Source organism: Lactuca virosa, chromosome 4 (assembly GCF_052849685.1).
Source record: "Lactuca virosa cultivar CGN04683 chromosome 4, Lactuca_virosa_CGN04683_v6, whole genome shotgun sequence".
Taxonomy (NCBI): Eukaryota; Viridiplantae; Streptophyta; class Magnoliopsida; order Asterales; family Asteraceae; genus Lactuca; species Lactuca virosa.
In genome coordinates, this window is record NC_136429.1 from 459,120,138 (window position 1) to 459,145,637 (window position 25,500).

The following is a 25,500-nucleotide window of genomic DNA, read 5'->3' on the forward strand; positions in this document are numbered from 1 at the left end:
AATCCAGTAGTTTGACATTGGTGCCTTCGACCCACGAGTATAGTGAAGAGACTCACCTGAACTACTCATCAGAAGATCACCTGCCACCTCAGCAACAGAACAACCAACCCAAGCCTCCTTAAGCCAAATCGAAAATCAATGCTTAGTCAAATGCTCAATTCTACTCAAGTTTGACCAAAAGCCAAATTGGTCAAAAATTTAACGGTCAACAGTCAAAGTCGAACAGTCAACATAAAGACTATTGCTACGTCGTGGTCATGCCATGACAAAATAGTCAAGGTTTCAAACTCCGCCACGCCGTAGGAAACTGTCTGAAGTTCCATTTCTTCACTAAGCACTTAATCCTTACATATCTAAATCCAAAACTTTAGATTTACTCCATCTCAATGACTTAATGGATACAGTTTCCAACTTTATTCATTAGGACCTCATCCAAACGTAAAATCATGAGCCCTAAGTCCAATAAGCACTTAATATGACTAAAACTCAAACATAGGATTAAGAACACTCAAGCTAAAACCTTTTTCTCACTAACTAAGAAGTTCATGACCATGATAGAACCATATCAAGCTCTGGAATTCCTCAAACTCCAAGAGCATCCAAGAATGGCACCAAAACATCCAAAAATGGGCTCAAACATCAAACAAGAAACACAAAGGTCAAGATTTGAAGTTTATACCTCCAATAACTCAGAAATGTGGAGAAGATGTTGGATCCAAGATTGTTCCTTGTTTCCTTGCACCAAGATGAACTTCTTTCTTCTTTAAGTTTCACCAAAAGAAGACATTATCCTCAAGATCAAGCCACCAAGCTCATTTCCATGGAAGAGAGGCTAGGGTTTCGAAATGAAGGGATGGAGGCTGAAGAAGATGACCTAGAATGGTGGTTAAGATGCTTAAATATGGGAGAATCCCTAAAAAATTACGTGGGCTTGGGCCTGAATAGCTACCACGCCATGGTGGCCTTACGCCATGCCATGGTGGCTCCATTAAACGCGCGTTCCTTTTGGACATGGCCACGTCGGGGGCATCCTTACACCACGTTGTGGCATAAAGTTTTCTTCAAAACTCCATCTCTAGTCCTTGACGACAAAAAGGCTAAACCAATCTGGAACGTGGGTGTTACAACTCTCCCCCACTTAAATTAGATTTCTTCCTTTAAATTCGCATTAACAACTTACTCTTAAACATCCTGTGAGCCCCTTGTGGGTTCTTCCAATTCCCATTCCTCCTATACAAGTCATCGTAGTCTCACATCTCGAACAGTAACTAAGAACTTATGGATTCCAAATCCGCTTGCACATCCCAAACCTATGTGAGACCCAAAAGTTTGGGAACACCATGATTTGCAAAACTCTAGATGACATCATAAGCACACGACTACCTTCGTCTACCGGTGTTGATTCTATCCTCAACAAGAAATATGCGACTTGACAAAGACATTCCTCACAACTAACCTGTAAGACGCAACTTCCAGTGAAAACTGCTCAAATCAGAAACTCTCAGAACTACAACCACAAACCAACTCCATCGATATACTTCCCAAAACTGGGAACTCATCAGTTTAAACTTCAGAAACCATACCCTGAGACTGATGATCATCCATTCGTCATAACTACCTATCGTTCCCTGACCAGGAACACCACCAATTCATGCTGAAAGAATACTTACAACATCCCGATCGTTAATTTCCACAAATCTCAAATTCGGATGTTGTGATCAAAAACCTTAAATATATGTTTGACTTCCTGACAAGTCATCACCAACCCACTGCTCCCACGAGCATAATGTTGGTTCATCCAAATCCCTTATTAGCTCGTGTGTACATTCACCTGACATATCACTCAAGACATTTAAAACGAACTTCATGACTCAAGATTTCAGAACCAATACCCAACATTCGTAACCATACCCCTAAGAAGCCATCCTCGAGAACATGAGGGTCCCAAATCGCAAACATTAAACAAGTAACTTTTGATGCATAACTAATACACCTACCAAAACACACTTCTACTATCCTTAAGATCCAAACCAGCTGGTCACTGAGTCTCCTGACTCCCAACAATGCACTAAAACCCAAGCATGCCAATAGGAATAACGCTCCGAGACCTAAGAGTCTCATTCAAACGACACCGGGTCCCGCCTATATGAAGCGTACCACCACTGGTTCACGATACATCATGAAACCTTGTAAGAACTAAAATGAAAGGCTCACAGTATGATGATGATCTTGCCGTTATTCCATCACTGTCCTAGAGACTCACGACCAGAACCACGGGGGCCTAAAGATACCCAACCATCAATCCACCGACTTGCAGGGACCCGATCAACTTCCCTATCAATGTTAACCGAACACGAATATGGGTCATGCCCTTTTATCATGCGCAATTCCTTTCACAGTACATGCATTAACCAATGCAAATTCTAGGAGAAAAAATGGTCGCACACAACCAAAGAATGAGATAGGCGATTGCACTCTTGTTCCAATTTAAGGGCTACAAACCAATTAAGAACCTGCTAATAACTCGAGACAAGTTTTCTCATGCTATCTTATTTAACCTATATATATCCCTAAGGGAAAACACCTAACCAACCCCAGATCCACTACACTCCTTCTTCCTCACAACCCTTACCCATCGAGTGTGGTACCAGTAGATCTAATCAAAATGCCGAACCTCAACCACTAATAGAAACATCCTCATGAAAGGCCGAAGACTATGATCCCATACCTTGACTGAAACCAAACAGATCCCTCCACTACGCAAATAGCTCGATAAAACTTCCAAATCTAATTTTTTTTGTCAAACTCTTGTCGGATTAATCCAAAATACCAACCCTTCCGTCGCGACATGCCAAAATTTAATTCTACGTAGATCCGAAGCCACACCTGAAAAACTAAACAACCCTACCCCAACATCCGAACATCCAATAACCAAGGACATCTGTCAAACCCGAGCCCGCTATGAACAATAATTCCATAACCAACAATTGAGGGTACCCAAACCCAGAAATCAAAATGTACAATGTACAGATTTTGATGATAGATTGATGTATCCATTGAACTTCAACTGATAAACTCGAAACTTTCGAAGAACCTCGACTATTGACAATAAACGAAATGACCAACGATCGAGAATGCATTGACGACTAATCCATGATCCAATTCACTGCTGAACAAAAACCATGTGGAACTAAACATACCAAACTGTGAAGTTGATTTACCGATCAACAACTGCCCAAACTAGACTATAGATATCAATCTATACAACGAGCTGATAAATCCCTCAACAACCGATTCTAAAATTGAGCGAACCAAATGCCTCTGGATCTATACATCAGTATTACCAAATGGAACCATTGGCTACAACGAGCTCCCTGACCAACAACTTCCTGTTGCAAAGAGAACTCATGCATTCCTGAGCACATACATCTGATGGCAACTTACTCTGCACCCCCGAATTGACCAAATCTTGAACGAAAGTCTCGCATACCCAAACCATATGTTCTTGTGACCCATTATTCTGAAACCAACTCTCCGAACGGATCGATGATCTTTCAAGCAGATTAACCAGTTCTCCCCTACTTAGGGTTCGAACTACCACAAATTGACATTGCAAACCGACCAAAACCCAAATTGGCTCAACCAAATACATAACATTCCTAAACCTTGGAATGTATAACACAATGAAAGATGATCTTCTAGATAAAGACCAAGCAACTCAAAGAGATTTTGAATCTTAGATGGAGACCTCAAAATCCTCCCAATCATAACCGCCTCTAACATCAAGAATCCCATTCAGATGCACAAAGAATAATTTTGGCAGTCTGTTCATAAGTCCAAATTCCTATCCAGAAAACTACTACACTCCCCACCTATAAATCCCCAACCATCAATTCATCGCGAGGATCATTCATAAATACACGGGGAAACATCCTCATATTCAGGATACATTAGAGACAACAAAAGTTGTCACTCTCAATTCAACTTCCTTGATCACCTGAAACAATCAAATAGCACCGAATCTAACCAACTTCAAAGGAAACATACCTCTGATCTAACCTAATGGAAACCATACCACAAGAATCCTCGTGTGCATTCTCACACTGCCATACTTGCTGCTAAAAAACCGCAACCATCTAGCCCTATGCTGAATCTACATCCCAACTCTAAAAATATCATGTCTGCTCTCTCTTTCCTCCGAATACGGAAAGCTAGACAAACATAACTCCCATTGAAGATAGTGACATCCCAATCCGTCTGCTAGTCAATCAGCCTCTTACTGAAATCCTCGAGTCGATCATCATAATCACTTACTTCTTGAGTCCTATGACTCAACTAGCACTACCTCGAGCAAGGCCCTCGAGACCTCTAAATCAACTAACTCACCTAGGTTTGAACCATTCAATCCCAATCTGACAATGTCACTAAGGCCCAAACAATCACCAACCTTATCCACAGCTTGAACAACCATAACTGATAAACATAATAAGACGGAAACACTTTGTATTGAATCATGGTGCCAAACCATACAATCTACCAACAATCAGCTCCTTAGAATCCCCAAAATTTTCCTTGATTCGAGTACGGATCCTGTGCCTCTAGTAGTGCGGGGCCAATACTACCTTCCACACCTATCCGTACTTTCCTCAAGAATCATTCCAGATCCTCTAATTTACCTTCTCATGATGATACTACCAAAATCTGTTAAATAACATAGCTCCCAAAATACAACACTTCTGAGGCTCTCCTAGGATCTTAATCTCTCCCTACCATCAGCTGCTGAAGAACCTCTGCTAATTTCATCCAATTACTTCATGAATACAATCACATGAAACAAAGTTTAGATAATCCATCAAGTAAAAGACTCAACCCTACAACGGTTAGACTCAAACAACAACTGCACAATAGATCTAAATCCATCACTCTGAGATTAGTTAACCTTTTCAGCATGTGAATGAATGTATTCACTTAATAGTTAACCCACATCAATAAGAGTCCCACAAAGCACAAAGCAAGCATCATTCTTCTAGTAACTCTCCTAGCCATAAGCAATCAAAGTACATCTCAACCCGCTCTCTACTACCATGCAAGGAACTTTAAGTAACATCGTAGGTTGCCTTATGCATGCAAGTTATACACAAATGAGATCACATAGACTATCAAATGATGATTCTACCCTAAGTCCACAACCAGAAAAGGAACAAGAAATGAGGCCAAATCAATCATTCTAAGGCTATATGATCCTAGTCATATACAACTTTGAAAACATACACTTAGAAATTAACTAAGTCATTATCAATTCCATGTACCACATAGCATCCATCCTCCAAGGCTATAAGGTATCACACAAATAAGGTAATTCTATCATATGATAGGTATCCCTAGCCCTACTCTAGCATGCAATTCACATATCGAGCATATTGATCATAATACATAAGTATGGGTAATTTGGTAGCCACTTACTTGAGCTCGGCTGATTTCAAAAATCGCACCACTTGTTACTTAGTAAAATCTTTTTAGAAATTCAATTTCTTTTTCCTTTGAAAAGATTACCATTTCCTCAGTTTGAGTTCTGACGCACCTGAGAGTGTGCTTGAATCCCTCAAACCAAGGCTTTGATACTAACTTGTAACATCCCAAAAATACCAAGTAAATATTTCACTTTAAATAAGTCAAAACCACTCATAAATTATCTCAAAAGACGATTAGAGTAAAAGTATTATCAAAACATCAGAGTAAAATCATAAATAATCATTGCGGAATAAATCTTCAGGGGATGCAGTGCAATCAAGTCGGCCTCTTCAGTTTAAAACTGGAAGTACCTGAAAATGTTTAAACAACAAAACCATAAGCACAAAGATTAGTGAGTTACCCAAAATACCACATACCAAACGTCTAAGTCTCCAGGTATTTCCTTGCAATGCCGAGAGCCAAATATCGGCCTTACATACAAGTTCCATGGGCTACCCCCATGGTCATTCCTTGCAATGTCGAGGGCTAAATACCGATATTACATACAAGTGCCATGGGCTACCCCCATGGTTTCCTAGCATTGCCGAGGGCCAAATCCCGGTCTAACATACAAGTGTCATGGGCTACTCCCATCGTCTTTCTTTGCAAGTATCACAAAGACAACCATCATCCTACAAACATAATCCACTGGGTCGGTTTTGATGTCTTTGACCCATGAGTACAGTGAAGAGACTCACCTGAACTACTCATCAGAAGCTCAACTACCACCTCGACAATAGAACAGCCAATCCAAGCTTCCTTAAGCTAAACCGAAAATCAATCCTTAGTCAAATGCTCAATTATACCTAAGTTTGACCAAAAGTCAAACTGGTCAAAAAGTCAACGGTCAACGATCAACGTCAAACATTCAACCACAGACTATTGTCATGGCGTGGCCTTCTTTGGCCGCGTCGTGGCCAGGCCAGGAAAAAATAGTTGAGGTTTCAAACTCCGCCACGCCGTGGCCACCTTTGCCACGCCATGGGAAACTGTCTGAAGTGCCATTTCTTCACTAAGCACTTAATTCTTATAGATCTAAATTGAAAACTTCAGATCTACTCCTTCTCAATGACTTAATGGATAAAGTTTCCAACTTTATCCATTAGGACCTCATCCAAAGGTAAAATCATGAGCCCTAAGTCCAATAAGCACTTAATATGACCAAAACTCAAACATGGGATTAAGAACACTCAAGCTAAGACCTTTTTCTCACTAACTCAGAAGTTCATGACCATGAGAGAACCATATCAAGCTCTGGAGTTCCTAAAAATCCAAGAGCATCCTGAAATGGGACCAAAACATCCAAAACTGGGCTGAAACATCAAACAAGAAACACAAAAGTCAAGTTATGAAGTTTATACCTCCAGTAACTCATAAATGTCGCGAAGATGTTGGATCCAAGCTTGTTCCTTGCTTCCCTGCACCGAGATGAACTTGTTTCTTCTTTAATTTTCATCAAAAGAAGACATTAACCTCAAGATCAAGCCACAAAGCTCATTTCCATGGAAGAGAGGCTAGGGTTTTGAAATGAAGGGATGGAGGTTGAAGACGGTGACCTAGAATGGGGGTTAAGATGCTTAAATATGGGAGAAACCCTAAAAAAAGTGGGTTTGGGCTTGAATAGCTGCCACGCCGTGGTGGCTCCATAAAACGTGTGTTTCTTTCCGACATGGCCACGTGATGGGCTTCCTTACACCACGTCGTGGCACAGATTTTGCTTCAAAACTCCATCTTTAGTCTTTGATGACAAAAGGCTTAACCTATCTGGAACACGGGTGTTACATTGAATTACTGATAAATCTCATTTATACATTCATAACAACGACTATAAATATAAATATAAGTTAGAATTGAATTAAGATAAGTACATCTTAACTTATTCTAGCAAAAAGTCTAAAATTCTATTGGCAGAACTCCGACTCGAGACCTTCTACTTGCCCGAATCTTAAATAATTCAGATCCTATCCGAATACACTAAATCCTAAGGAAATATTGAACTAGAGAGCAAGTTCCCTCCAGACAAAAGAAGGGAAAATGTGTGGAATGAATGAGGGGTTGCTGCTCTTTTATAGGCGATTTTGGGGGTACGAGTCGCGCTTTTCCATGTGCGCGTGGTTTTGGGGGTGCGAGTCGCGATTAAGGAAACGTCTCCCCAACCATTTCTTGACTCGTATCAAGCTCTGTGTGGTCCGCATAGCCACCGTCTACAAGCGCCAGGCGCGCTCCTCGCGTGCTACACAAAACACAAATTTGGTAAATTCCGTAACTTCTTCATACGAGCTCTGTTTTTGACATTCTTTATATCCACGCGTAGCTATTAACTAGATCCACAAATTTCTTTTAGAATCCGTCAGCTAATTCTCAAATTATTTATTATTTATTATTTTACAAGGCTTTGATTGCTAAACCCCGTTTTAATTTGACATCTCTTTTATACGACATTCGTTCTCGACTGTTTTTATATCGACGAAATTTTATCTACGAGATCTTCAACTCTCTTTTAGATTGTTTCGGCTAAAAATCAACCGATTTCTATTTCAATTTATATGTCGCACACTGTTGCGCTGAAACTTCTAAAAATCGTAACTTCCTCATACGAAGTCAGATTTGGACGTTCTCTACATGCATGCTCTCGGTTGTATGATTACTATTACTTCCGTTTAGATTACTTAGGCTAAATAGTAATCTATCTCTGATTAATATTTTACGACACGTATAGTCGTGTCGATTTTATCGCGAAACTTCGAAGAAGCATAACTTCTTCATACGAAGTCGGATTCGGGCGTTCTATATATGTACGAAAATAGTATTGACGTTTCCTACGTGTTTATGATGATTAATTTGGCTAAAAAGTAATATATATATCTACTTTCAATTTTGTAAACAACGGTTTATATTGAAGTCTATTGGAATGAGAAAATGGGGTGTTACAACTCTCCCCAACTTATAGTGATTTCTTCCTCGAGCTCCTACTCCTAGCGCACCTAGATGTCATCTTATCTGAGTTATCAATATCAACTTATGATCTAGCCGATGTTGCTGCATCGATATTTCTTGTAGAACTTCATTTTATACCTTAGATGTACTCCCGAACTACTCGCGAAGTCTTCTAAAACCAGGAATTCATGGGTTTGGACTTCCAGAATTTGTAATCTACGATGAACGATCACATTTAGATGTAAATTGACAATTTCTTCCTTTGATAAGGAACATTGTCGACTCGATATAAGGCGATTAATTAAGGAAATTTAACTATGATATCCTAATAGAATCCACTTTCCAGAAGAAGCCTCTAAAAGGCTTATGGCATATCCTTACAACACACAAAAATCTAGATTACAAACGGTATTCTAACCTAGTACAGGTGTTCTAACGTCCAAAATTTTGACTATAACTACTAAAACGGGTTTACTAGCTTGAAAACACTGGAACCATGGTTGTAGAACTCGCTACTCGGTACCTGTTCGGCTGACTACCGAGTAGCGAGTACTCGAGGAGTTCTCAGATTCGATAATTTATGTAGAAATATATAACAAAAATTAGATATATGTGAATACACAAAAACTGAAAAACATACAATGGTTTCACTTCGTGAATAATTACTGAAAATTTAAGATATATGTAGTAATAATCACATGTGTGTATATTAAATAATAAATGATTAAGTATATTATACATATTATTCACCGAGTTGGCTGATTTTTACACATGTATGTGTAACTCGGCATGGTAAAGGGCCGAGTAGGGAGTACTCGGACGAGTAATCGGCCAGCTCGGCAGAAACATGTTGGAAGATAAGCAAGCCTTATAATTATTTTGTCACCAATATTAGAGTATTGACTGGTTCTCTTGGCTATCTGAGCCGTACCTGAGAGTTTGGCTTATTCCTAAATCATGTCAGACATATTGGGGGGAACAAACAACCTTTCCTCGAGAAGCAAGAAACTCATAGTCTATGGGTAATCTAACATAAGACTTCCTTCTTTTGTTATCCGCTCAATGAAAATGAAACTAACAACCTCCACTTACTCATGCTACTACTCTCTTGGACCTTGACATCAAAATTGAAAGTCGAACTACTTTTCAAACTTTCTCCTTAAGGGTTGGTTCTCCCCTACTTGGGTTCAACCCATCTAAGCTGGCTTTCCCTACATGATTTTGTAGATCATTTTGACTTTGAAGAAACTCATGTTTCTCATATTCAATGACCTTCTACATTCTCTTTGATGTACTACTATTTATGCCTACCCCAAGGGGTCTTCTTGCATGGAACGACCAAAACGTGAAAAGGTCGTGAAAAGCACAATATTGTATAGGAATGCAGTAATGAACACATATAACTAATTGATATAAGGGGTATTACTAACGTAGTCGAAATACTAGCGACAATAATGATTTTTGAATTCACTCCATCTTTCTCTACTTGGATTATAGGGGTCGACATACAACTACACCACAACAGATAACAACTCTATATGCTAGTTGCTTCGCCCCAACGAAGGCCGCAACTCTTATGTCAATTATCTTGATTACTTCCTTCTTAAATCTCACGACTAAAGTCGGCACTATTTCGGAAAAGGTTCTCAGAACCTAAGTTACTTATGTAAATCAGACTCGATCTTATATGGCTACTTGGGACCAAACTTATAGCCACTCTCCTAGACAACACCATACCACATGTAATAATGGAAATGATGCAGACCAATTTTATAGTGTTAACCACACTATCTATCCTACTACTAGTGCCTTAACAACTTTGTGACTCTTCCCGATCTGAGTGCGAGTGTTGTGCTTTAGGTAGTATAAGCCTCTACTACCTTTCACACCTACTCATACTTGTCCTAAAATTGTCTCGTAGTTTCCAAGTCACTTCCAATAATACATATGATGATCGCTAAACATATATATATATATATATATATATATATATATATATATATATATGTATATATGTATATATATATATATATATATATATATATATATATGTGTGTGTGTGTGTGTGTCCCATGAGCACGTATAACAGGTCTTCCTAGATTTTACTAGGACATTGCATCTTTACCGATGCCCTACCTTACGAATATATGCCCTACCAAGCATATATTAAACTTCCTAGACTCTCTTTCTAATATTCCTTTCTACTAATCTATTATTAGTTGAGGAAGAAATTCTACCAATATTAACTAATTATCGGACGGATATGGTTACATACCTCTAAAATCGAACAGTCTGTCAACTGAAAGATCTGACACTATGACAGTTAGACTCATACGAGAGCTGCGCAATAGCGCCAAATCAAGCAATCTAAAACTATTTAATTTTGGGAGCATGCAACCTAACATATTTTTCAAATAATTAATTAATATTAATATAGGCTCTAAGAAACCATTAACAAGCAAATCTCTCAGCTATAAGAAATCATACTTATGATACAATTCTACTTAGAAATTCCTAAAAAGATCCCTAGCCTATATACTAGTATGCATTTCTAATATTTCACATATAAACAATCATAACAAATATGGATATTTTAGGAATCATTTTCCTTTTTTAGCTCTAGCTGACTGTATGCATCACATTCTTTCATTTTTGTTTTATTCTTTTCATGAAAAGATTTTTTAATTATTCAGATCCTTAGTTTGAGTCTCGAATCACGTGTGTCTTCATCCAAATCACTAAACCAGGGCTCTGATACCAACTTGTAACGTCCCGATTTTCAACCCAAATTTTTCATTTTTATTTATTAAAATATAACATAGTATAATTACATTATGCGGAAACATGTTGTGAATGCACAAGTGTACAACCAAACCTTGACCTTCTCACGAATCGATGAAGTACCTGGAAAACATTTATATTCAACTGTGTAAGCACGAAGCTTAGTGATTTCCCAAAAATACCATATACCATAATACATATACATGCATACAGCCAATGACTCACTATTTGTCAATAATATGTATACTTACCACCTACACGCAATTTCGTTAACATGAGTCTATGTGTATTTATGGCCTACATTCCATTTCGTTAACTCAGTTCTATGCGTAGTTATAGCTTACATGCCATTTATTTAACACGGTTCTATATGTACTTTCGGCCTTCACGTCATTTCGTTAACACGTGGGCCTATAGGCTCCCGACCTCTTTAACCGTTCCACCATCATCACCTAACTAAGTCTAATATCACAACAATTACGCATATAGAGATAACTCACCTGGACAATTACTTAGACGATTAACAGCTATCTGGGTGATCCTACTGGCGATCCAACTGGCGGGTAACACTTCTAACGAGTATTAACCTATGATACTATAACTTATTAATTCATATTGCAATCTGGTATTGAAAGCTAGATCTTTCACTAAGCCCAATGAGTACTTAGAGTTCTATCAAATAAGGATCAACCAGGTTGGACAGCTAGGAGGCAGGATCATTTTGGCGTATATCCTTTCTGAAATCCAACAACCAAGCCAACGTGCCCATTCTAGACACCTCTCTTGTAAGTAGATCAATTAGAATTATAACTGGAATTACTAATAAATCTTAATTATACATTCATTTCAATGACTATGAAAATAAATATAAGTTCCACTTGAATTAAGATAAATGCAACTTAACTTACATAAATTTTCAAGCAAAAAGTCAGAAATTGTATTGGCAGAACCTCCCACTCGAGAACTTCTACTTGCCCGGCTCTTAATTACTTCAGAGCCTAGTCGAATACCCTAAATCATAAGGAAATATCAAACTAGAGAGTTGGTCTTCGCCAGAGGAAAGAAGGGAACATGTGTGGAATGAATGAGGGGCTGCTGCCCTTTTATAAGCGATTTTCGGGGTACACGTCGCACGTTTCAAGATGTGCACCATGTACTTAAGGTGACGTCTCCCCAACCATTTATGCCACGTGTCAAGTTCTTTGTGGTCCGCGTATTCACATTCTTGAAGTGCGCGACGTGCCCTCGGCGCGCTCCTCGCATGCCACATAAAACATAGATTTTGTAAATTCCATAACTTCTTCATACGAGCTCCATTTTTGACGTTCTTTATATCCAGGTGTATCTATTGACGAGATCTACAACTTTTATTTAGACTCCGTTGGCTAATTATCATGTTATTCATTATTCATTTTTTAGACGGGTTAGACAGCTAAACTCCGTTTAAATTTCTTATCTCTTTTATATGACATCCATTCTCGACTGTCTTTATATCGAAGAAATTGTATCTACGAGATACTCAAATCTCACAAGTTCCTCATACAAAGTCATATTTGGACATTCTCTACATTCACGCTCTCCTTTTTTACGATTGATACGACTTTCGTTTAGATTACTTATGCTAAATAGTAATCTATCTCTAATTCGTATTTTAGGACGCACATAGCTGGATTCGGACGTTGTATATATCTATCTCTATTGGACTGTGAAAATGGGGTGTTACTAGAACAATGTAGCTCTCAATGTTGTGAACTTTGGTGAAGAAGATGAATTAAAGTAAAAAAAAGATTTAAGCTTTTGTTGCGGCTGTAAACGATAATGACAGTAGTCACATTGTAATGTCCCCGCTGGATCAAATGCTCTTTTTGATGTTCCTTTAAATTTTTTATTATATTATATTTTCTTTTCATTCATTATTACATTTTTTATTTTTTTAGGCTGATGAATTTTTTATTGTTAGTACTCCTATATTTACTGGTAATGGAGAAGTGAAAGTTAGTATTGAGCGGATACACTCAAGTATGAATAACAAAGAACAAACAACCAAGGAAAAGATTAAACAGAAAAAGTCAAGAACCTGTATAATCACAAAGATCCCTTTACTAAGAAAGAAGGTTCTCACAAAGAGAACGAGGTCACAAAGACAGTCACGAAGACTACCTTAGGGTTTCACCCTAATGTTGATTATATACGACTATAGAATAACAAAGATCCCACTATTTTAGGGATGTATACATATCTAAGTAAAGGTTTGATATATATATATATATATATATATATATATATATATATATATATATATATATATATATATATATACAACATATAACTTCGTAATATATACAAAGATCACAAAGATTATTGGCTTCATGTTGACGCTGATCATACTGCTGCAAGCTATGGCACTGATGTTGGCGCTGGTGGTCACTGTGTAGTGTTTTACTCATCAAATCATAAGGCATGACCTTACAATCTCCCCTATCTGATGATATCCAAACAATTTCTTCAACATTTTCTTCCCCTGAAAATGAAAACTACGATTGGCTATGATGCCTTGCGACTGGTTCCAAAATTGTTCGCAACCTCGTTCGCATCTAAATACTAGATACTCTGATGGTTTGCAATCGTTCGCAACCAATCGTATCCAGTTGTCACCACATTCCTTATTGCAACCCTTTTCGTATCCGACTCCCCTTTCGCATCCAACACCTTTTTCATTCAAATCGACTTTCACATTTGCATCATTCCCCTATCTGATGATGTCAAAACTAATTTTCAAGGGAATCATCATAGTCTTGATTTGAGAATTTTTCAGCTTCTGTTAAGATCTCAGGCTTCAACCACTTATATTCATCAATATGAAGATCAACCAGTTATTTACTGAGTTCCAAAGTGATTAGCACAGGATATCGTTGTTCTAGTTCTTTTTGTTGTATACCCTCCATAGGAAGATTGAATAGATTCTCTGTGGGAGCATCAGGAAGATTTTCAGTATGTTGAAAACATATTTGGTTTTGACTGTCAAAGTAGAAGATACCATGTTCTGGTTCCCAAATAAACATGTGCTGAACTGGATCAACATCCACTGGCAACTTGTTGTTGATGTAGGGAGTTATATATAAAAGAAGGAACTTAGTATGTTTAGATATTCTTGTTTTTGTAGTTCTTTCTGAATTAGATGGATGAGATGGAGCAGCAGAAGGCACTAAGTTCGGCTTCTTGACTTTGTTCATTATGTTTTGAATTCCCAATTTTACTTCCGAAGCATGAACACCTTTGTGTTTAGAAATTATATCTTGAATCTTTAGCCACTCGTTGTATCCATATTTAACCAGCTCACGAGCGAATATAACTTCAGTGTATTCATACTCAGCTTTCTTCCTGACCATATGAATCATGAGTGATTCATTCTTGGGTTTGGTGCATCTGACTTTGATGATGGGATCAGGTTGATATCTTCGACCTAGAACATTCCCAAATTTCTTCCGGTTGATTCGATCATTCAGCTCAGATATTTGTTTCTTTTGGCCGCATCAATATCTTCGACCTAGAACATTCCCAAATCTTGAGCCATTGATCGCATCATGTTTGATAGTTCCAAAGAATTATGTTCCAACATAATTTCTCTGACCTCCTCAACAGTCATTTGCCAATCTTCAGCTAAATCTTTCAAATCAACATTTAACTTGCATTTATTGGGAGTAGGTGTGGAATAACCACCAGCGGCTGAGGAAGTTCCAGCTTCAACATTATTTGCTCCCCCTGAGAAGGAAGCCTTTTTTTTTCTAGGATTGAGCTGATCATTATCAGACTCAATGTCGATGTTCGTTCCTTGAGGAATCTCCCCCTCAGAATATGCATCAGAGTAAATAACACTTTGAGGGATGAAAGTTTGTGCAATAAAATACAAGTCAAGAAATCCTTCATACTCACGAGTGTCAGATTAATCATCAGCGTCCGGAATGGTATGTTCATCATTAATTGTTTCAGACTAAATTTTTTTTGTCCTAGATTATCCTCCCTTCTTGATTCAAACTGCTCAGCCTGTGATAAAGTTGTAGTCATCATTACCAGTTCTTGATTATTCTCCCCCTTTTGGCATCATCAATTTCGGGAGGAGTTTCATGAGGTGGAGAGTGAGTGCTAGGAGCATGATTTGTTGGAGGTGAAGAAGGTTGATTATTGTCAAATGATGAAGGGGGTTGATTGTTCCTGGGTGGTGGTGGAGGAGGTTGATCATCATCTGCAGAGGCAGGAGGAGTGTCTTTAATCAACACATCATCATCATTATTGACCAAGTCCATTGATTGTTTCATTTCAGGTACAGTACTTTCAACCTTGGTCAGTCTTTTTCCAAGAGACTGAGTCATCTTGACCAATAGGGAGAGCTGGGAGAACACAGTCGTTTGAAAGTTGGAACTAGAATCCCCTTGAAAAGTAGCAGAAGTCTGTATAGGAATTGGCATTGGAGGAACTGTTGCATGTTAAGGAGAAGGAGACAATGATCTTGGAGAATTCACATCTTGGATCAATGGATCAATAGTTTCCACTTTAGGTGGAGATGATCCGTGCTGGAGTATATCTTGTGTAGAAGGAGAAGTGAATATGTTGGTTAAATCTTGAAGGAGAATTAGTAATTCCCTGAACAGAGGCTTCTCCCATATCAACGTCTAATTCATCTTCTTCATCATTGGCATTATCAGCGTCATCTTCATTGATTCCCTTATAATCCTATTTTTTAGAGTCAGAGGTTGAATAATATGGGGATTTTGTCACACCCCAAACCAGGATGGCAGAAACGTATAGGGGTGGATGAATTCATGAATAGTATCACAACATAATGTATAATAGTGATCAAAGCAAACACAATCATCATAAATATAATTGAGAATGTTATATTGTTTCCAAGTATTGTATGTTTCAAAACCAATTACATTATGATGAAAAAAATGAATAGTACGATGCTGTAACATCCCATCCTCAAAATCCTTGTGACTACCTGTTCAACGATTTCCTGAGAATACAAGTAGTTTTGAAAAGTGTCAACAATTAAGTTGGCGAGTTCATAAGAGTTTTGTATGGATAAAAATTTGTAATTCTTTACTTGTAAAAAATGATAGTATTTGTTCCATGAAAATCCAATATTTTCTTTAAATGAGTTGTAGTCTTAAAACCCCAAGACCAAAAATGTGTAAATATTTATATACTTAAAATAGTATTACATAGTTTTATTCTTATTTAAAACCATTTGAACGTATGTTACCCCGTAAACTAAATGTATCGTTGATTTCCCATGTGAGTTATTACAACCATGCTAAAATCGAAGTTGGCCTGCCGCGACATTCTTCAGACGTCGGAATGTTAGACATTTGTCAGCCCAGACCTGCCGGTCTAGGTGTAGCTAGCAGCTTAGGTGCAGGATTGTCAGTCCCGTATAGATCTATACACAAGTATGACACTCTCATACCGAGATTCTGGTTATAATTCCGGACTTTAGTGTGTACTCTGGTAGGTACGGTGAAGACTTTGTCTCACATAATTGTTTCAACAAGTTTACATTTTGTGTAAGGAAAACCCTTGTATATGCAAATATCACTTTACCATAGTTTCAATATAGTGTATAATAATTATATACTTTTATATAATTATTCGTCTTGTTCCAAAATGTTATAATAGTGTGAATGACCCATAAACTTCACCTATTATAGTTTATTATAAATTTTTGTTGTACCTATATACATATATATATATATATATATATATATATATATATATATATATATATATATATAGGTTAACATCTTTAGATGTTTACAAATAACATATATTATACATCTAACACAAGTATATGAACTTTTAGTATAATAAAGTCAGTTTTCTAGTTTTTGACTTTCTTTACGTCAACAAACAGTAAATATTGAATTATAAACATTGTAATTTTTTTTTAGCTTTTTGTGACGTTTAAGTCAAGTTAACCTTATGTGCTTAAAACAACATATTTTAGATAAAATCTCACTAAAATAGTACCGTAACCTGATTATGTCCATTTTTGTTAGAAAACCCAAATTTTTACATAACATGATAGATTTTTAGGTTTTGTTTTTGTAAAACCAAATCCTTGGTATTTATAACTAGTTTCATAACATATGTCTAAAATAACATATTTTGATTTATATCCCACAAAAATGGTGTAATAACTTGGTTATAACCATTTTTTCTAGAAAAGTCATATTATGTTCATAAAAATCATAGTTTTTATAGTTTTGTTCTTTTTTAATAGGACTTTTTCTTAAGAATGTATAGCATGTTTATACTCATTTTTCATAGATTTGTATTTGAAACAACATACCACACATAAATGTTCATAATACTAGGTAATAATATTACTTCATGTAGATAACATTTTTACACAACATGAAAATAAAGCAGGTATAACAACTTGTACAATTATACAAGTTTACTTGTATTCCCCCCCTAAAACTTAGATAAAGATGAAAATGAGGGGTATGAACTCATCTTTTGTGCTTTCCCTAGTAGATGGCAAGAAATAGTGAGAATGATGAGGTGAGAATCAAGCTTTGGGAAGACAACACCTTCTTGAACTTCCAAGTATTGTCTAGAGTTTTTGAATCAAGATCATGAGTAAAAATAACCAAAAGATGATGATGGATGGTGGAAATCTCGAAAATTAGGAAGAAAGACTCACCAAAAGACTTGCAAAAATCTTGGAAATCAAATTGGATGTTCTTGGAATAACTAGAGAGAGTGTGTGAGAGTTTGAGGAGGGAGAGAGGGTGGGAGAAGGCCATTCTTGGCCATCGTATATATAGAGGGAGAGGAGAGAGGTGGGGGTGTTCATGGGGAATGGAAGAGGTAACCCCTCTCCATTATTTTAATCAAAGTAAGATCCTTTAATTATTTTAATCAAGCATGGAGTTTGAAATATTATATTCATGGCATGGTTTCTAGAAATTTTATAATATAGTAGGATCATAAGTATGTTGGGTGTTAGGAGATGGGGAAAGAGGAGACACATTTTGTCTCTTATAGTTTTTATATAAACTAGCCATTTTTATAAAAGGTTAGTATTTTTATAAAGGTATAATGTAATAAAAGAAATAGGTAAGGTTTAATAACTAATAAAAATATTGTGATTTAATATTATTAACAATAATATTAAAACCTTATGATTTAATTGATTTTCCCAGCTCGTTATATAAAATATGAGTATTAAAACATGACAACTTTCGTTTTCTTGATGTATGACCTTTTTCCGGAAAAACCACCAGGATATTAACTAAATACTAGGTCATATGGTGTTTGAATTGTGTTTATGGATTTGTGAACACGTAAACCTCATGTTATGAACATTACCCAATTCCCGGTAATATTTATGTATTTTATCGAACTACTACATTATCGTAGTTTATTCTTCGCAAGAAAAGCGTTTATTCGATAATGGATTAAAAATAGCGTACATAGCATTATAATATTCAGTAATACCTTAGGGGTGTTACAAAAATCACATTTCGCCTTTTTGACCTAATATACGCACAATTGACTTTTACTGACCCTTGTTGACTTCTGTTAACCAAAATTTGACGGATGTCTCATATTTGCAACCCAATTTTCCATACTCTGGGTAAGATGCATATCTCCATTAGATGGACCAGCATTTATAATCTTTGACGAAAGAATTGGAATTGATATAGAGACTACATGATTGACATTTTAACCTTCTCCAGTATGAGCTAGAATTTGTGTAATCCAGTGAGGATAAGGAACATATGTTGGCTTCTTGTTCCCAGTGACACACTCAACCAATTAATTGAAGAAGAGTTGAGCAAAATCTAGTCTTTTGTTGCAAGACATGGCGTATAAGATTTGTAGCTTAAATAAGTTTAAGTGATCTAAGCTTCCTGTCTTATGTTTAAAACATTTTCCAATTACTCTTTATAAGTACTTCCACCCTGCATAATAGCATTAACGGAGGGTGTATTTCCTTAGGTCACGAGTAGTACCCTGAGGAGAGAAGCTATACCCCAATCTTGAACGAATAGACTTACATATTTCTTCAGACGGGGTTTCAGAATAGTTTTCCAATTAGGGAAGAAGAAGAGCAGTTCAAAAAGATGCAACGTTGATAACAACTCTAGAATGACCGTCTCCAATGGTTCCGATAATGGTTTGAGCATTAGAGTCGACAAAGCAAGAATAGTAGAACTCATATACTTTCTTAGGGTATAATGACTATGGGAAGTCACAGAACACATAAAGAATAGGGAAGCTTTTGACGTAGTTGACGAAGTCTTTAATCCCTGAGTTCTTGTACTGATTTGGGATAACATCATAGAATGCAATGTGGTTTGCTTGAAGGAAAATTGGATTATTAGGAGCAAAGACACAGAGAACCTTCGACATGATGAAAACTTGAGGAAGATGATGATTGAGAGAACTTTTTTGATAGAGAAATTCCACTGCTTGAATACATTGTAAAAGTGACTTAGGAGAGAGAGTTCTCCTAATTTATCCTTCATTTTTCTTTCCTTTTACATAATCATGATTGGAGAGTGGCGCCGTAAAAATCTTGTATTTCAAGATATTGTTGCAAATCTTTAATCGTCATCCAAAAGTTACCGTTGAGATAAGTGTATCAGTGAGACAAAGCGTTAGCAACATGAAATATCAGTGGAAGCGGTCAACATATTAGAATTATACTATCAACATATCAGAGTTGTAGCTGACAATATAATGAGATTGTGATGTCTCCTTAGAGCATGGGTTTGAACTATCATTCACTGACATAGTGTTGCAAAGTCTCATCAGCTTATGGTTTCATATGTAGAATCATCATCTTCTTTTATTAGAAGAATAAATGGAAATAGTGAGATGATGTGTGCAATACATTCCACTACTGAATGTACACATCGACTTAGAGTGTCGAAGTTTTATCACTGTATGGCTAATACAGTGAATCATTAACATCTTTAATATAAGATTTGTTAGGAGAGACTGGTTAGGTGCGTGTAATACATCACGGGACGTGATATACCCATCGGCAAAGAGTTTTTGAATTTTCATCAGCGTATGGTTTCATACGCTGAATCATAAAATTCTAAAGAATAATGTAAGGTGAGAATGGATTGGTGCGTGTGATAAGCTACAGTACATAGTCCAACCATCAGCATAGATTTTTCAATCTCTCATCAGCATATGGTATGTTACGATGAATCATTAGACTTTTAAGAATAATTTAAGGGCAATAAAGGATTGGTGTGCGTGATAGCCTAATATATATAGACTAACCATCGGCACAAAGTTTCAAACATTTATCAGTGTGCGGTATATCACAGTGATTTGTTAAGTTTTATAAAGAAGTGTCAAGGAGAGAATGAAATATTTCAATCACGTTGAGGTGAAATCAACGTGAATCATAAACCGTGTAAACTTATCAACAAGAAGTGGTTCATCTTCTATATCATGAAGTTAATTTTCTATCTAGAATTTAAAATTCACCATCAATTTCTTTAATATGGTACAATATAATAAAATAATGAAAAATACAATAGTAATAAGTGAATAAAACAAAGGACTTAGTCAACCAAGGTAGTTTTCTATGAGCAAAATTTGTGCAACTTTTTCAAAAATGAAGTAAAGACCCTATTTAGCAGATCTTTTGAATTCAAATGCCGTAAATGAGTTTCTGTTTTCTGAGATATAAGCTCTCCAATATTATCTATAAAAGAATACATAGGCAAGAACAAATGTATCAACATAAAACACAATTCACACAAATAAGGAGAGACGATGCCTTTACTTGTTAATGTATTGTAGATAGATTCCTTCATGTTCACCAAGAACAAGAACCATTCTTTGTAACCAATGAGTTAATGGGATCCATATTTGTAACCTTCGAGTTATGAGAGTCACCAAGACAAAACTCAAAGGTTCCATACATTATGATCCGTGATAGAAGAGATGAGGAGCGTCATGTTGCTGAAGTGGTCTTTGGATCTCAGATGGGATTGGTGTAGCAGTGAGAGAGTCTATGGAAATTAGACGTGTCATGTTACCTAGCTTCACTTCATCCAATTGCAACTGAGATAGACTGTCAGAGAAAGAAGAGATCTGTGTCCAAAAAAAGTTCAAACACAGTTATCTCCTATCTGGAATCATTGGCAGGATGCTTCATGTTAATAACCATGATCATTAGTGTCAGGGAGAGAGCAGTTGATGTTAAAGGAAAGACGCGGATCCAGCTTTAACCAACTCTACTCAGGATATGTTGCACCAAAGGAATGGCACAATGATCCTTTCCAAAGGAAAAAATCACTTAAGATCATTGTCGAGATGATGGCAAAAGATCATGAGACACAGAGTGGAAGAGAAGATCACACATAGGCAATGTTAGTTGTGCAATATACAATGTATACTCCTTTGGTAGAAAGAAAGTTAGAAAGAACTGTTGAAGCACAAAAAAGGTTTTATAATAATGTAACACCGGGTTCATGGTATGATTTTATTTAAGTTTTTATCTTATTTTTTTGCCACGAACTCGGCGAGTCTGCGTCCCGACTCGCCGAGTAGCAGTAGGGTGGACACGGGATTTGAGCGGTGAACTCGGCGAGTCGATGCATGGACTCGGCGAGTCCACCTGTCTGGATGAAACTCTATTTTCAGACATTGCACCCTATTTTACCCATTCTAAAACACCCATTTCGTCCCATTCTCTTCTAGAAGAACTGTAGAGCGAAACCCTAGCCCATTTTGATCTTTGTGAGTGATTTTGGCTTGGTGAAGGAAGTTTGAAGCTTAAGAGAAGAAGGAGGAAGTTGGAGGGTGCAAGGATGTGTGGTAGATCCGAAATCTACCCTGGGAGAAGCTCCTAACCAGGTAAGAAAGCTCCTTCTTGATCTTTAGTATAATAGATTCCCTTTTTGTCCCTTATATGTGGATTGCAAGACCTTAAACATCCCAAACTCCGTGTGTTTATGCCCTAGGAGCTTAGATTTATGGTTTGGAACCATTGCATGTCTCAGATTTGGCCAGAATGGGTGAAGAGTCGAAGGGTACTCGGCGAGTGCCAAAGTGCACTCGGCGAGTTCCATGAAGTTGGCCTTAGACTCGGCGAGTTGGGTAAACAACTCGGCGAGTCCTATGAAGATTGTCTGGTACTCGGCGAGTCGTTCTTCAAACTCGGCGAGTCCCTTGAATATAGCCTTGAACTCGACGAGTTGTTCTTCCAACTCGGCGAGTCATATGAACAGTCACTAGGATAAGAAGGGTTTAAGTGTAGGAGGTCCAACCCTCCGTAGTCGCACGTGGAATTAGCAATTTAACGTGTAGCTATAGTCCCAGAATCTCCAAACCTCCAAGGTTGATGTTGGATAGAAGATTGGAGCGATTTGTGAGATCTGTTCGTCGGACTCGGCGAGCTCCCCCTTGGACTCGGCGAGTCCAGTCGCGGGTTTGTCAGTTGTCCCCGTCTAGCGAGTCAGGCTGACTCAGTGAGTGGGAACAGGGACCCGATGAGTCAGAGTCGGGCTAGACATAGAAGGACTCGGCGAGTCGCCATATGGACTCGGCGAGTCCAGTCAATCAGAAGGTTGACTTTGACCAAGGAGTTGACTTTGACCAGTCATTTGACCTTAGGGGTATTTATGAGTACCTAGTCCATGTTTACGGATTTATAGCTGGGGGGATTACCGGTGCGGCAGCCAGGCGTAGTCTGAGCAGGTTTTCGCCAGCTACTCTCGAGGTGAGTTTCCTTCCAGTAGAGACGGGTCTAAGGCACCAAGGCCGGCCCGTATAGACGATATGTCAGTATCGGAGTGTGGGCGGAGCCCGTATCTCATAGCTGAGTTTGATTGTGTTATATGCCAGTATGATAGAATTGCTTATACTTGTTGTCTGTGTGATACTTGTATGTTATGGTTTAGTAGCGGAGTGTGGGCGAGGCCCGTATCTCCATGGATAGCAGAGTGTGGGCGAGGCCCGTATCTCTCAGAAGGTAGAGTGTGGGCGAGGCCCGTATCTCTATGGGTGTGGGCGAGGCCCGTATCCCTTAGCTATCCATTATATGATTGCATGGTATGTGGCATTATGGGGGAACTCACTAAGCTTCGTGCTTACATTTTATAGTTTTGTTTTCAGGTATCTCTTCAGCTAGGGGAAAGGAGCTGGCACGGTAGCGGCATATCACACACACTCTTGTTTCCGCACTATGGATTTTCTGGGATGTACTCTGAATATTTTACTATGATGTTACCGGTTTTCAGACATAAATTAATATTATGAATGTTTTGTAACGATGTTTTTATGTATTAACCTAATTTAAAAAAAAATGAAATTTTTAGTTGGTATTTTTCGGATGTTACAAGTTGGTATCAGAGCCCTGGTTTGAGGGATTCAGACACACCTTCGGGGGTATCTAGACTCAAATCGAGGGATTAAAAGATTTTTATAAAGAAATGATTTTTTAAAGACTAAGTAAAAGGGGTTTCTAAAAAGAAAAAGGTGTGTGATGTGCGTGACCGGCCGAGCTCAAGTAAGTTTTCCCCAAAGTACCCATACAAGTTTACGTTATGATTATCAATTTCAGTTTCAGTAGAACAACATGCTAGAATAGGACTAAGGATCTAGGAATGATGCCTTATGTGCCTGCTTTATGTGTTTCGGCTTTTTGAGAATTGCATGCTAGTACAGATCAGTCAGTATGATAGCCAGAGTAGTATATACTTGATTATGTGTACTCAATGCCCGAATGCTGCTTGCTTTGTGCTATTAGGAGTTCTAGTCGTCTTTCACTAACTAGTGAACGAATATGCTAAGTTACATATTGCAAGGATTAAATAATTTCAGAAGGTTGGGTCTAACCCTATTTCGCAGCTCTTGTTTGAGTCCAACCGTTGTAGGGTAGGACCTCTTATTCGAAGAATTATCTAGTCTGAGTAATATGTAATCGTATTCGCGAGCTAGTTAGGGAAAGAAAGCAGGGACTTCTTGTGCAGCTGATGGCAGAGAGTGGGATGGCGATTACTTAGGGCAAGCCTAGGGCGAGAGTAGCGCAAGAATCGCAGTATTAGTAGAAAGGACTTGGTTGAGTTGAGGCAATTCTTGAGGAAAGTACAGATAGACGTGGACGGTAGTATGGGCCCGTACTACTGAAAGCAGAGGATCCGTACTCGATTCACAAAGGGCCGAGACGAGACCGGGGACTTGTGATATGAATGTGAGCCTCGTTAGTGGAATATAGTATGATGGTGGTTATGCTATGTTTTGCAGTATAGTGACCACACGACAGGGAGCGGGAGGCTCAGGATCAGGATCGGGTTCGGGTTCAGGGTCCGAACCAGTTGATGAGGGTCTACGCGAGTTCATTGCGTCAGAGATTATCAGGGGCATCCTTGAGTCGACTCCCATCATCTTCGGGTCGATCAAGGAGGGTACTGTAGAGTTGATGGAGGATCGTCTCAGGGCGTTCAGGAGTGATATGGCGGCTAGCCAGTCAGGACCACGCACACTGTCCTTTATGGACTTCAGGGGCAGTGGTGCATCGGATTTCCATGGGGCGAAGCACCCCATTGCTGCCAGACGATGGATTGCAGACCTTGAGTCTGCACAGGTGATCAGCTTCTGCCCCGAGGGGTCGAAGGTACGATTTGCAGCAGGGTGTCTACATAACAGAGCTAGAGATTGGTGGGAGTCGGTTTGTGACTCTTTGGGAGCCGCGGCCATTGAGGCTATGACATGGCCGGACTTTGTGACACGATTCAGGGCGGAGTTCGCGCCTGTGGTGGAGCTCCAGCAGTTGGCACGGGAGTTCTTGGATATGAGGCAGACGACAGAGACAGTGGCGGAGATCATTGCCAAGTTCCGGGAGAGGGCGTTACTGGTGCCCCAGTATGCAGGTGATGAGGATATGAGGAGGACCCGTTACCATGACATGCTGCGAGCCGACATTCGGGAGCATGTCAGTTTTTTAGCTTGCCCTACCCTGGATTCTATGATTGCTAGGGCGAGGGAGAGGGAGATAGATCTGGAGCACATCCGGAAGAAAAGGCAGAGGAGGGACAGACGATAGGGGCCTCGGGAAAGAAGCCCAAGGGATCAGATGGTAGGCCGAAAGGCCATTTAGGACCGGGCCGCTGCAGGAAGTGCGACAGGTCGCACGAGGGAGCGTGTAGATTAGGATCGACAGGCTGCTACAGGTGCGGCAAGACGGGACACTTCAGCAGGGATTGTACTGCCCCTACTCCGGTTATTCAGACA